The sequence below is a fragment of the Bison bison genome, unplaced genomic scaffold (genome assembly GCF_000754665.1).
Source record: "Bison bison bison isolate TAMUID 2011002044 unplaced genomic scaffold, Bison_UMD1.0 scf7180017864050, whole genome shotgun sequence".
Classification (NCBI taxonomy): Eukaryota; Metazoa; Chordata; class Mammalia; order Artiodactyla; family Bovidae; genus Bison; species Bison bison.
Window position 1 is genome coordinate 5,574,580 of NW_011494622.1, and position 12,992 is coordinate 5,587,571.

At 39.9% G+C, this 12,992-nt stretch overlaps 1 pseudogene across 1 annotated transcript; it reads right to left on the reverse strand.

Annotated features, from left to right (window-relative positions):
* Window positions 1-5,418: 5,418 nt before the first annotated feature.
* Window positions 5,419-5,744, reverse strand: LOC104985565 (annotated as a pseudogene). Its single transcript, XR_824921.1, has one exon. The product of XR_824921.1 is annotated as a 40S ribosomal protein S28 pseudogene (transcript).
* Window positions 5,745-12,992: the final 7,248 nt, after the last annotated feature.

The window sequence follows — 12,992 nt, forward strand, 5'->3', positions numbered from 1 at the left end:
CAAGTCTTCTGTCCATTTTTTCCATTGGATTGTTATCTTGCTATTGAGTTGTATGAGTTCCTTGCGTATTTTTGGATATTAACCCCTTATCAGATAGATGACTTGCAAATATCTTTTCCCATTCTGTAGGTTGTCTTTTTGTTTGTTATTGCCTTTGATGAGCAGAAGCTTTCTAGTTTGATACAGCCCTTGTTTATTTTCACTTTCATTGCCTATGATTTCATCATAGCCAAGAAAATCATTGCCAAGGTCGATGTCAAGGAGGTTTTCCCTGTGTTTTCCTCTAGGAGTTTTACCAAGACATGTTTAAGACTCACTCCAAGTTGAGTTGATTTTTGTCTATAGTACAATGTAAGGGTTCAATTTAATTCTTTTGTATGTGGTTATTCAGTTTTCACAGCACCATTTTGACTTACTGTTTCTCTCAAGAGAGAGATTCTTTTTTGTCTATTGTGTATTCCTGGTGCTCTTGTCGAAAATTAGTTGACCCTATATGCTTAGGTTTATTTCTGGAATTCCTATTCTGTTCTGTTGGCCTATGTGGCTATTTTTATGGAATTCTCCCACACTGTAGAAGTGGAAGAACTTAGGAGGGAAGCTTTAAAAGTAGGGGAAAATTTTTCCTCTTGATGAATTTAATGTGGGGCAAGTCTTAGGGGATCATTATATCATGATGTTAAGTGACTCAAGGCTATTTTAACAATGCCCTAAATAAATGACTTTATTGAAGATTAATGAACTGAGTGAATCTGTTGAAGAGATTTGTGCTGATTGGATCATCATCTAATTCTACAGCCCATACCCTTTCTAAATTTGGTAGTGAGAGAAAAAGCATATAAACAAAACAATTTCAGCATGTGATAAATTAGTCAGGGCAAAAGTAGACCAGGGTCTAGTAGCTGGAGTTTAAAAAAGAACTTGGTAGCTTACTAGGGATCTAGGGTTTACTGTGTTAATTTTGTGAATTGTTGTTTTTCAGTCAATGATTGGTGTCTGATTCTTTGTGACCCCATAGACTGCAGCACCTAGGCTTCCCTGTCCTTCATTTTGTCCTGGAGTTTGCTCAGATTCATGTCCATCGAGTCAGTGATGCCATCCAACCATCTCGTCCTCTGTCATCCCCTTCTTCTCCCGCCCTCAATCTTTCCCAGCATCAGGGTCTTTTCCAATGAGTCAGCTCTTCACATCAGGTGGAACAGTTCTCTAAAGTTTTCTACATCTCAGATAAGGACTAAAAATGATTCTGTGAAAAACTACAGTTTTGTCATGACCTCATAAATTATTTATAGCGTTATATTCAATATTGTTACCAGCACCACCTGGTCAGCGCCCAGGACTTAAGGTCTTTTTAGGCTTCAGTATTTAATGTTTGCTACACAGACCATAGTACCTAGCAGAAGCTCATTGCTTAATCTTCAGTTTAATAAAAAATTGCTATTTCTTCACTTTTAACATTTTTTGAATTTTTTGGGGGCGGACACCCTCCTTTATCAAGTCTCTTAATGACTCTGAGGTAAACTGCATTTTGATTAGTCAGCCATTAAATGTGTTTACATGTGTTTCATTTGCCGCTGACTCCCTGCTATCAGATTTGCCTGGATGTGAAACGAAAGGTTATAAATAAATTGAATACTTTGACTACAAAAGCCTAAATAACTGGTTTACCTCTCTTTATTGTTTTAGTTTTTCTCTTTTGAACTTGTACGTTGGTCATTTCTAGTTGTCTCAGGGAGGCAACAGGAAGATAGGTCTCTAAATTTTGCCTGATATATAGAATAGATAGTTACAGACCCATTTCCCTAGAAATGTTCTAGTTCTGAGATGTCCTGCTGAAGTGTGTGCATGCTTACTTTCTCAGTCGCGTCTGACTCTGCAAACCCATGGACTATAGCCCTGCAAGTTCCTCTGTCCATGGGATTCTCCAAACAAGAATACTGCTATGGGTTGCCATTCCCTTCTCCAGGGGATCTTCCTGACCCAGGGACTGTGCCCGGGTCTCCTGCATTGCACATAGATTCTCCATCATCTGAGCCACCAAGGAAACCCATATTATCTTGGCATGCAGCTCTAATTCATTTGTGGATGAGATTACATAGTCAAATGTGGAAAGCCTATTTGAAATACCCACTTTAAAACATGGTGAATGTTTTTATGCATTCTATGAAATTACCTGTCAATCGACTTTATTTTAGGCTCAGATCTGCCTCTTGCTTGACTAGTTTATATTGCACTTTGCATGTGCAAAGACTTCTTTTTCAATGCATCTACCCAGTATTCATGTGTTGAAGGTTTATGGAAAGATGGTTTTGCTGAAGTATACAAGTGATACAATGAAAAGCTCATGGCATTTGCAGCCAGACAGACCTAGATTAGGCTGCTATTTGTGATGAGGGACAAATTACTTAAGAGCTCAGAGCCTTAGTTTTCTTATCTAAAAATGTATATAATAATATTTCCTCAATAGGTTGTTGAAATAACACGTATTAGTATCTAACAAAGTCTGATACATAGCATAGGTTTCAGCTTTCTCCCTTTTAAAAAAGTTATCTATTAACTGATATAAAGCATATTCAAATTCTACTTATTTGAGCAATAATCTTAAAGTCTACTTTATATCTTTAAAAGGCATAGATTAGAAAATTTTTATATAGGAAATTTGATCTCCTAGAACAATATAACTCTTCAAATCAAACTCTATTAATAATAAGCTTTCTTCCAAAGATTTGGATCTTTAAACTATCTTTAGCCCTATTATCGGTATTTCAGATAGGGCCATTTGGATGCAAATTAGCCAGAAAATGAACTCCAGTAGAAGTATTTATTTAGAGACCAATGCTGTAGTTCTCTGATCCAGAGAACTTCCTCACAAAATGGGATCACACAGAGGTCAGTGGTAATAAAGCAAAACCATAAATCAAAGTAGAATCTTCCTATAAATCAGCAGCAATACACTCAGTTACTACATCAGTCAGGATTATTTATAAATATGTCAATAAATAGTGTAGTATCTCTTGGTTTCTCTTCATGTTCCACAGTTTATACAATTTGCAATAATTTATAATGTACCTTTGCAATGTAAAAGGATTCTATTGTTTAATGAATATCCAATTACCTACCTTACAGAGCACACGTGTCCTCCCTTTACTTATCTTAGAATGTTAATTACTGTAAGCCCTTACTTCTGTGCTGGTGGGTCTCAAACTTTATCAGGCATCAGAACCACTAAGAACTTACTGAAACACAGATTGCTGGGTTCCACCCTCAGTGTCAGATTCAGTAGATCTGGATTGAGGCCTGAGAATCTGCATTTCTAACAAGTCCCCAGGTGATGTGATGCTGCTCTAGCTGGAAGAGCAGGAAAGGAAATGCATGATGCTTAGAGACCCTACAGAGATTCCCCCGTCTGGTTTACTTCCTTTTTTCTCTTTGCTCTTTCATGCTTATAGTCTTAGAATAGAGCTGTAGCCAAACCATAGTCCCACTGATAGAAAAACGTTTTGTGTTGTAAGCCTTTGAGGTTTGGGGGTTGTTTGTTATCCCATCAAAAGGTGGCTACTGTATCAGTCCACTTTAGCATTATTTGAATAGTAACACTTGGAAGTGATCTAAATATTTATTTAAAGAGATGAATAAATAAATCGTGGACTATTCAGGAAGTGGTATAAAATTTGGCAGTTAAACTGAGTGAATAAACGCCATCTTTGTTAATATATAAATCTTAAAACCAGTCATGAGGGTAAAAATATTAATTTACATAGATTTTAGAAAATGCCAAATACTCCTCTGTATTATGGGCATATATGTAGTGAAATGGTTAAAATATGAATGAAATAACATATTCTAAATTCAGAAGAATATTTACATGTCAGAGGGGAGTGAAAAGGATGAGATTAGGGAGGAGTGAAGAACCTATAACTGTAAAGTTTTGTTTCTTCATAGAATGAGGACTAGATGTCAAGATCAGGCAAACTTAGATGGTAGGGATGTACTGGTCTGTATACTCTCCTTTATGACTAGAGTTCTTCATAGCACAATAAAATATATCTTTTCAAGGAGGGAGCTTGCATTAGAAATGTGTTTTGCAACTCATGGGGTCTAGCAGCTGCAGGTGTGTGGCAGAGGAATGAGCCTGGAATTTTGAGATTCTCCCAGGTTATAAAAACAAAACAATAGAAATAAGCAGTTCAAACTATTTGTGAATCAGTCTTAAACCTGTCTTAAACATGGGCACAGATATCAAGCCACATAGTGGCAGTCAGCATGCTTACCAGCTATATCCTTTTTCTTGAATGCTGATTTATTTACTCGGTTGGAACATTTGATACTGATTTTAATTCATTAAAAATGCTGGGCTAGGCTTTCAGAGGTTACACATGAAGCCCAATTTCCTTTCTCTCTCTCACTCTCTTTTTTTTGTTTTGTTTACTGGAGACAAGAAAGGAGGATAATTGAATGGGTGTGATTGTTTCAAAACTTTACACACTTCCTTCGTTTCCCTTCAGGAGGAAAGCAAAAGGGTAGTGTTGCTTTAAAAACTCTACGGAGAGCAGCTGAATAACCTGGAGAGCTTTTGAAAAGCACAATTTTCCAGGCCCCATCTCACATCCTAGTGAATCTGAATTTTCCAAATATGAGACAGAGAATCTGTTTATTTATTCATTCATTCACTCATTCATTTATTTACAAGCTTTCTACACTCACTGTTACCTTCAGGGAACCAAAATCTCCCTAACTTCCACCAGCTGAGAATTTCTTTTCCGATTTACCACTCACTGCTGCATATCATTCATTTTTTTCTACCTTATAAAGCAGTAAGCAAGTGCTAAAAACAGAGCAAACCAATAAAGTAGGAACGTTATATATAAATCAATTTACACAAGTGTTATAAAATTACGTGGGTCTGTTAAAAGGAGAGCAACCCAATTATAGAGTTTACCCTACTGAGTCCCAGATGCTGAACCTCATTTAGAAGTTGGCATATGTAGAAGATTCCTTGTAGCTATGCTTAGAGTATCTTTGTTCCCTGGGTGTGTAAGCCTTCTTTTAAAAATATCTTAACTCTTCCATTCAAGGTGTAGAGTATGGAAATATGCAGAGCTTGGGAGGACACTGACTTGGAAACTGGTGTCTTTCAAACTTAAATTGTTGTAATGATAACCTGTTAATAGGTTTTCTTGTGGGCCCGCCGACTTGGCCTCCGTGGGCCGGGGAGCCGGGTTGACCAGCTGTGCCTGGCCATGAGGGATATCTGTGTTTCCTGTTTATTTTGTTTTGTTTTTTTTTTTGGCTGAGTCGGGTTTTAGTTGCGGCACCTAGCCTTAGTCGCTCTGTGGCATGTAGAATCTTAGTTCCTCAACCAGGGATTGAATCCGTGTCCCCTGCATTGCAAGACAGATTCTTTTTTTTTTTTTTTTCAGGTTTACATACAATACAAACACTTTATTAACAGCAGATCATCCTGGTGGGCCAAGGCGTCAACCCAGACATCCAGCACCCAGTCACAAGTTCAGCGCAGCCTCCGAGCCTCTCGCTCTGACTCCAACAGGGTGAGCACGTCGCCCTCGCGCACGGGAACTTTCACGTTTCGGATGATGGAGCGGCTCGTGTCGTCCATGAATTCTACGCGCACCTGCGTGCACTGTCCCTGAGAACCGGTCCTGCCAACACCTTGGTGACCCTGGCAAGCTTGATGGGCTGCACACGGCTCGTGTCCATGATGGCGGCGCGGCGGTGGTCGGGCGGAGAGCGCAAGACAGATTCTTAGCCACTGAAACAACAGGGACGCCCCCATTTGTGTGTTAATTGAAAATTAATGCTTTGCTGGCATTTATGAAAATATTAATATATTTTATGATTAAAACTTAAACGCTAACCTTTTATTGATGTGTATTTGTGTGTATGTATGTGTGTTTTGTGGAAGACAATTTTTCCACAGACCAGGGGTACCGGGGAGTGGAGGGATGGTTTGGGGATAATTCAAGTGCATTAAATGTATTGTGTATCTTATCTCTATTATTATTACATCAGCTCCAGCTCGGATCATCAGACATTAGATTCTGGAGGTTGGAGACCCCTGACTTAAAGGACAGGAAGCAACTGCAGCGAGCCCAGTGTGGGAGGGTGCTACAGTGACTGGCCTCCACCCCGAGGTGGTAATGAAGCTTAATGAGACTTTTAAAAAATTTCTTTAATTGGAAAATAATTGCGTCACAGTGTTGTGTGTTGGAGAAGGCAATGGCACCCCACTCCAGTACTCTTGCCTGGAAAATCCCATGGACAGAGGAGCCTGGTGGGCTGCAGTCCATGGGGTTGCTAAGAGTCAGGCACGACTGAGCGACTTCCCTTTCACTTTTCACTTTCATGCATTGGGGAAATGGCAACCCACTCCAGTGTTCTTGCCTGGAGGATCCCAGGGACAGCGGAGCCTGGTGGGCTGCCGTCTATGGGGTTGCACAGTCGGACACGACTGAAGCGACTTAGCAGTAGCAGTAGCAGTTATGTGTTTCTGCTGTATAGCAAAGTGAATCAGCTATGTACATATATCCCCTTCCTCTTAAGCCTCCCCCAACTCGCACCCCCCTCACCATGAGACTCTCTTAACTGGTTTCTCTGTGGCTGTTTTTGTGCCAGTCTGGCCTTCTTTCGTGGTCTTCAACAGTGCCAGCCAAAAATATGTGTGTGTGTGTGAAGTCGCTCAGTTGCGTCTAACTCTTTGTGACCCCATGGACTGTAGCTTGCCAGGCTCCTCTGTCCATGGGATTTTCCAGACAATAGTACTGGAGTGGATTGCCATTTCCTTCTTCAGCCAAAAATGATAACCAAGCAAACCCTGGGTGGCACATACCTGGGGCCACTGCACCAAGTCTGAAGTGCAGCCAACAGAAAGGCTGATTCTTTGGCCTTTTGTACCGGAAAGTAAGAAGGCTGTCAGATGTGGGTCTTGTCACGTAGACGCCAGTGCCCATTTGAGGGCACCTGTTGACCAAAATGGCACAGAGGTAAAAAACCCACCTGCCATTGCAAGAGATGTAGGGGACATTGATTTGACCCCTGGGTCAGGAAGATCCCCTGGAGGAGGAAACAGCAACCCACTCCAGTATTCTTGCCTGAAGAGTTCCATGGACAGAGGAGCCTGGAGGGCTACATTCCATGGGGTCTCAGAGCTGGACACAACCGAGCGACTGAGCATGCGCGCATGAACATTTCATGATAATTTCAGGAGCAAAAAGAATGAGTGCGATGGATGACAACACAACAAATATATAAAGAAAAAATTTTGGATTAATAGTGATGGTCTAAAGAATTCATTGTGGTTGCCAGAAGCAAGGGTGGATGCTGGGGTAATTTGGTAGAGTCAAAAGGGACAAACTTCCAGTTATAAGATAAATAAGGACTGGGGATGTCATTCCAGCATGGTGACTATAATTAATACTACTGTGTGGTATATTTGAAAGCTGCTTAGAGAGTGGATCCTAAAAGCTCTCATCACAAGGAAAAAAATTGGCAGGGGGGGCCATGCCACATGGCATGCAGAATCTTAGTTCTTCAACTGGGGATCAAACCCATGCACCCCGCAGTAGAAGCACTGAGTCTTAACCACTGGACTGCCAGGAAAGTCCCCCCAGGTTTTTTGTAACTATAAGAGGAAACGGATGTTAATGAAACTTACTGTGGTAATTATTTCACAGTATGTATAGGTCAAGTCATTATGCAGTACATTTTAAACGTTTATGGTGTTATATGTCAGGTATAGCTCAGTAAAGGTAGAGATAAATAAAATGCAGAAGGAATGACAGAATTTGAGAATGCTTATTTTGCAAACTTTAATAAACTAGTGGGTCTAGGCAGTGATAAACAAAGGCTCTTAAAACCGTTAGATAAAAGGTTAAGGGGTAAACTTCATAAGGGACGGGGCAGTCTGATGATACCAGAACCCACTGATCAATCTTACCACTGAAAGTGAGCAGACAACCAGACACGAAGTACCTGCTGTGAAATATCAGTGTCTCGAAAACTGAACCTGAATCTAATTAAGCATCTTGATCTACGAGTTGACAGGAAATGTGAGGGACAGAAGAGCATATGTAAACTGATACCTTGAGGATGCAATCTACCAAATTCAGAATAAGGGAAATCCCATAGCATAGAAAAAACAAGAGTGAGGCACAAAAACAGTAGATATTTAAAGAGGCTCTGAAAACATAGCAACAAAATACAGTCCTCAGGATCTTGTTTGGATTTTGATTCAACCAAAACAACTTTGAAATACATTTTATAGAAAATCTGGTAAAATCAAACATAAACGGGGTATTAGGCAATAGTAAAGACTTGCTGCTAATTTTGTCCAGTATGATAGTGTCATTGTGATTACATCTTTTTTAAGTCTTCATCTTTTAAATATAGGAGAAGGCAATGGCACCCCACTCCAATATTCTTGCCTGGAGAATCCCAGGGACAGAGGAGCCTAGTGGGTTGCCATCTATGGGGTTGCACAGAGTCGGACATGACTGAAGCGACTTAGCAGCAGCAGCTGTTAAATATTCTGAAGTATTTATGGATGAAACCATATGATAATTGGGATCCAGAAGAGGGCAAAAAAAGTGAGGAGGAATAGAGGAGAAAGTAGGGACAAATGTTGCTGGCTTGTGGAACTTGGGTGGGGATATGTGGCTTTCATTATATTGTTATCACTACTTTTGTGTATGTTTGAAAAATCCTTGAAAAATGATTAAAAAATGACAATACATGAACAAATTCTTTTTAAACAAATGTACAGCCTCTCATGGGTTCTGTTGAATAAGCCAGCTTTGAGAATCATTTAGGTGGAGAGGACCTTGGAATGATGCTAGGGGCAAGTGTAGAGAGGCTGGAATAACCCCTCCCCCCACCACTACCTCTGGTGGCTCAGGCTGCAGTGAATCTGCCTGCAATGCAGGAGCCCCAGGTTCGATCCCTGGGTTGGGAAGATCTCCTGGAGAAGGGAATGGCTACCCACTCCAGTATTTTTATCTGGAGAATTCCTTGGATGAAGGAGCCTGGTGGATTACAGTCCATGGGGTCGCAAAGAGTCGGACACGACTGAGTGACTGATGCTACCCTCCCCCCATCTCTCCCCCCCACCATGCCCAAAACAGTTCCCAGTCACTCTCCTGCTCTCAAGGGTTCTCAGTTTTAATGATGGGCAAAGTACAGAAGAACTCAGGATGCAAGAATACTTGCGTGATGTTATAGTTGGAAGTTTTTAATAGAATTTTAATAGAATTCCTTCTCTGATCTGAGAAAAAGATTAATGGGTATTAATATTTAGCTTCTATTTCCATGAAAAGCCTGTGGAAAAGCATTTTGCAAAGCATCTATGGTAACTAATCCAGAAAATAAATCAAATTAGTCACTGTTGAGGGCTTGCATTACAAACCAAAATAAGATATGTTTTTTTGATGAGTGGCTAGCTTGAGGGTAGAACTTCATGGTTTTATGACACCAACATTTACTATTAATTATTTCCAAGTTAGTTTAGCTCATAAGATGCTATGGAAATAGCACTGAGCTGGATGTTCTGAGACCAGGTTTTGATTTTGGATCTTTCGCTGGCAAGGCATGTGACTTTCTTCAAGTTACTCCCTCTGAGGTTCAATTTTTTTTCTTTTTTTCTAAACAGAAAACAGAATAAATGTCTGAGGTCCTTCCAGCTATAAAATTCTATTTGTCTCTGAATTTTAAAAATGTTCTCATTCCTTTGCCTACACAGTTTCATTTATTCCTAAATCAGACTTATGACATTGGAAGTTTTATTATTCATAGCTGACAGATGTAGAAACTGAGGATAGAGACAGTAAATAATCTAATGAACAATGAAAGTTTAGGTGTGACCTGATTTTCATTCTTACAGAAATATCCAGTCATTGACTTCTCCTATGTGTACTGTTGTTTACTATTAGTAGCTGAGGTTCAATGCACTTAGACATTTGAAATCATTGCAAACTGTGAAATATTAGAGAAGTTTGATTTGTCTTAACGGTCATAAAAGTTTTGCATCTCAATATGAACTATCATTTTTAAAATATGATAAGAGCATTTCTATAAAATATGTTCCTTTCCAGCTGGATTTGTGTGTGTGTATGTGTGAAAATAAGTTTCCTAAAATTTCAAGGACTTTAAATGAATCAATAGTATATAGTATGTCTAAGATGTATTGTAAAATAAACAAAAGATCTCTAAATATTAAAAGACCAAATTTATTCGTTTAGCTTCCCTTGTGGCTCAGCTGGTAAAGGATCCACCTGCATTGTGGGTTCGCTCCCTTGGTTGGGAAGATCCCCTGGAGAAGGGAAAGGCTACCCACTCCATTATTCTGGCCTGGAGAATTCCATGGACTGTACAGTCCATGGGGTCGGAAAGAGTCGGACACAACTGAGAGACTTTCACTCACTCACTCAAGTATTTAGTAAACATTTGCCATTGCCTTCCCAGATAGCTAAGTGGCAAAGAATCCACTTGCCAGTGCAGGAGACTTAGGAGATGAGGTTTGATTTCTGGGTCGGGAAGACCCCCTGGAGAGTGGGAAATGGCAGCCCATTCCCTTATTCTTTCCTGGAGAATCCCATGGGCAGAGGAGCCTGGCAAGATGAGTCGGATACAACTGACTGAGCACACACAAGCATTCGCTCTGCACCTCTTTGTTCCAAATGAATTTGAATCGTTAGCGTGGTTCAAAAGCCACCTGGATAGGATGGGACTCAGTTCCTGTCCAGGTGTCCTAGGATGGAGCTTGTTATCTACCTGATTTCCAGGGTCATAGCATTGTTAGCCCACGCCCAATGCATTTTGGCTCTGTAATCAAAATACTGGCGTCTCTGAGAAAGTTCAAAATGCCAAACTACTTATGCTATATAACAGAACCTTGTATATAATGGAGGTGCTCAGCAAGTAAATATTGAATTAAAGCTAACATGAGGACAAGGTTAAGGTAAAAAGTAGTCAAGGTTAAGGCTGTTTGAGCAGGTGAGATTTCAGGTGGCAATAAATCAGGTTATTATTTTAAGGGTAATAGATACTTGGTTCTTTGTGGATTTTCTTGCGCAAAACCAGACCTGTGTTGTTCTAAAGATTTGACATCCACAGTGGCAATGAGAGTAAAGATAGCTGTCTTTCTTTTTCACTTTATACTTTTCAAAGCACTTTAATTATATCTCATTTAACTTTTAATATCAATTCTTGATGACATATTCATGTAAACATTGGCTTGAATTTTAAGTGGGAAATGGACAAACCCAGTTTCGTAGGGGGTTAGTGTATTCCTGCTAAAAATAATGTAATGAAAGAAATAGAAGTGTACTTTGGAGGCAGCACACATTTATACATTATTTAGGCAGTTTATAGTTATAATACTGACACTGTTTCCTTTGGGGAAAACGAAAACTTTCATGTTAATGCCACCTTTTAAGGTCTGAATATTCTGGTGAAATTAAAGGGAACTTTGAGGGCAGGTAAATAAAAAGGCATGCTGCCCTGTTTTAAATTGTGTGACCATGAAGATTATGTCTTTACAAAACTGTTTTTCTAATTTATAGTGCATTTTTCATGAGCATAATTCAGTTGTTTAATTCCCAGTAGCACTGAACAGAAAGCAACACTGTAGGTGGCTGATTAATATAATATTTTATGTTTATCTTTAGTCAGTAACCATGTCAATATGTGAAGATGTTTTGAAAGCGGCAAGATGTTCAAAACAGACTTTCTTTGCTATGTAATTTTCTTGAGATATTTCATTTTTAAAATGTTTATATTAAAGCTTTTCAATGTTGTACAGCTTAGCCAAATAGCATTTGTACTGCACCTTTAATAACATTTAAATAAAATTTTAAGGCTGGAAAATTATTGGTTCAACAATGGTTTAAGGGATGTTTCTTTCCTATTATCACCTGCTATATTTAAATCTTTATACCTTCATATACTTTGGGATAAACTAAGTCCAGGTGGTTTCCATTTAAAGTTCTCAGACTTTGTCCAGATTTTCCTTTGTGTTAGCAACAGGCATGTTATTAGCTGTCTTGTACCATCATGTATCCCTAATTTGCATTTTCTCCACCCTTCGCACACAGCTTGATGTCTCAAATCTTCATTTTTCAGGGGATACAAATTATTCAGTAAAAGGCATAATCTTTCTTAAAGGAAATAATAATCATCATTGAGATGATTCAGGTACACTTATGGACCAGTGAGACCATAATTTATAAAATATTCCAAATATTTAACAACTGATAAGGCTAGGGCACTAACCAACCAGAACAGGCAGGAGCCATAAAGCTGAACAAAGTCCTGCAGGCCTCTTTGGGGGCAGATATTAACCCTTTAGTCGCTGGATCCTGAGAAGGGGGAAGGAGGGGATAAAGCAAGAGCGATGCAGAGGAGAGAGGAGGAAGCTTGCGATGGGGCTCATGTTAGTGACTATATATATACACACACACACACAGGGTGTCTCAGCCTTGGCACTACTGGCATTCTGGGACCAGTAATTCTTTGTCGTTGGGACCTGTCCTTTGCATAGGGTACTCAGCTGTGTATCTGATTTCTACTCCCTGGGTTCTGTGATCACTGCCCCCTTAGTTGTGACAACTAGAAGTGTCTCCAGAGATTGTCAAATGTCTCCTGCGAGGCTGAGGACTACGGTTATATAGCATCTGGCACAAAAGTATTTCAATATCCTAACAACTGTTACATTTGTGCCCTCATCCACAGGGTCTTAAACGGTCACCTGCCTTTGTTTGTCGCTCAGTCGTGTCTCTGACTCTTTGCGACCCCAAGGACTGTAGCCCACCAGGCTCCTCTGTCCATAGAATTCTCCAGGGAAGAATACTGGAGTGGGTAGCCATTCCCTTCTCCAGAGGATTCTTCCCCATCCAGGGATTAAACCCAGATCTCCTCCATGGCAGGCGGTTTCTTTACCGTCTGTACCACCAGGGAAGCACAGAAATATTTCAATATCCTAACAA